This window comes from Eumetopias jubatus, unplaced genomic scaffold (genome assembly GCF_037043125.1).
Source record: "Eumetopias jubatus isolate StellerSeaLion01/CBP00866 unplaced genomic scaffold, mEumJub1_p1.0 scaffold_1, whole genome shotgun sequence".
NCBI classification, from domain to species: domain Eukaryota; kingdom Metazoa; phylum Chordata; class Mammalia; order Carnivora; family Otariidae; genus Eumetopias; species Eumetopias jubatus.
Window position 1 is genome coordinate 181,397,405 of NW_028274807.1, and position 2,130 is coordinate 181,399,534.

General features: G+C 40.7%; 1 pseudogene; it reads left to right on the forward strand.

The window, feature by feature from the left end:
- Window positions 1-1,055: 1,055 nt before the first annotated feature.
- LOC114214673 (transcription factor BTF3 pseudogene) lies at window positions 1,056-1,574 on the forward strand (annotated as a pseudogene).
- Window positions 1,575-2,130: the final 556 nt, after the last annotated feature.

Below are 2,130 nucleotides of genomic sequence, written 5' to 3' on the forward strand. Positions count from 1 at the left end.
AGACAATACCATATGATTTCACTCATAAGTGGAATCTAAAAAAAAAAACAAAAAAAACAAAAACCCACAAAAAAACCAAATGAATAAACAAACAAAAAGCAGAATCAGACCTATAAATACAGAGAACAAACTGACATTTGCCAGAGGGGAGAGGCGGGGGATGGGCAAAATGGGGGAAGGGAGTGGGAGACACAGGCTTCCAGTTATGGAATGAGGAAGTCATGGGAATAAAAGGCACAGCATGAGGAATATAGTCAGTGATATTGTGGTAGTGTTGTATGGAGACAGATGGTAGCTACACTTGTGGTGAGCAGAGCATAATGTAGAAACTTGTGGAATCACTATGTTGTACACCTGAAGCTAATGTAACATTGTGTGTCAACTATACTAAAATGAAAACAAAAACAAAAACAAAAACGAAAACAAAAAACCCAAAGAGTCTGCCCTTATTTCTTTCCAACTTTAGCGCAATGGAATGGGAGATATTTGCATAACTGATGGTTGTTTTTGTAGCTATTGGTTTTAGTGCGTGTTTTAACAAGTTTCAAAGACTCAAGTCTTTCCAGTCTTTATGTTGAAAGAAATGACTTCAGAGAATTCTATTCCTTAGATTGAATCTCCCAAAAGACCTAATTCGAATAATACTCCCTTTCTTATACCATTTCTTTATTCTCCACCAATTCCTTCCCTCTGATGATTCTACTGGACACTGAAAGCCCAACGACATAAAGTTTAAACTTTCTTATTAACCACCAGGCACTTGGCAGACATTATAAAGAGCAGAAGAAACCCCAGTTAGGATACAGTTAGATCACGCAAGACAGCCCAGTCTTTTCCTCCAAAGGTTTCCCTACTGACAGTCCTGGATCAATGTCCGGCATTTAATAAACACACAAATGGTAGACCCCATAAACTATCACCACTAATGCTAGCAATGTTGATGAGGGTCTTTCTTAAAAATCTCTGCCCCACCCTCTAACTGCCATCTTGTGTTCCCATGTGTGTGCACCTAAGCTCAGCTGGTCCGCTCGAGAACCCCTGAGGGCCAACCCTATTCCCCTGCGCAGTCCCATTTCCGCTCCAACAAGATGAAAGAAACTATCATGAACCAGGAGAAACTTGCCAAACTGCAAGCACAAGTGCGCGTTGGTGGGAAAGGAACTGCTCGCCGAAAGAAGGTGATTCATAGAACGGCTACAGCAGATGATAAAAAACTTCATTTCTCCTTAAAGAAGTTAGGGGTAAACAATATCTCTGGTATTGAAGAAGTGACTATGTTCACAAACCAAGGACCAGTGGTCCACTTTAACAACCCCGAAGTTCAGGCATCACTAGCAGTGAACACTTTCACCATCACAGGCCATGCTGAGACAAAGCGGCTGACAGAAATGCTACCCAGTATCTTAAACCAACTTGGTGCAGACAGTCTGACTAGTTTAAGAAGACTGGCTGAAGCTCTGCCCAAACAATCCGTGGATGGAAAAGCAGCACTTGCTACCGGAGAGCATGATGATGATGAAGTTTCAGATCTTGTGGAGAATTTTGATGAAGCTTCCAAGAATGAAGCAACCTGAATTGAGTCAACTTCTGAAGAAGATAAAACCTGAAGAAGTTACTGGGAGCTGCTATTTTTATATTATGACCGCTTTTTAAAATTTTGTTCAAGGATCTGATAAAATCTAGATCTCTAATATTTTTTAAGCCTAACCCTTGGACACTGCAGCTCTTTTCAGTTTTTACTTATACACAATTCATTCTTTGCAACTAATTAAGCTGAAGAAGCCTGGGAATAAAGTTTGAAACAAGGTTAATAAAGAAAAAAAAAAAAATCTCTGCCCCAGGGGCACCTGGATGGCTCAATTGGTTAAGCAACCGACTCATGATTTCAGCTCAGGTCATGATCTCAGGGTTGTGAGATCGAGCCCCGCATTGTGTTCTGCGAGGAGTCTGCTTGAGATTCTCTCTCTCTCTCCCACTACCTCTCTCCCTGCTCACCCACACTCTTCTACATAAATAAATAAAATCTTGCAAAAAAAAAAAATCTCTGCCCTTTTACAGCCAGTAAAACATACCCAATCTTGGTTCTTTTCCTGATATTCCAATTGGTCTGAGTCTTCCTCTCATACTCTA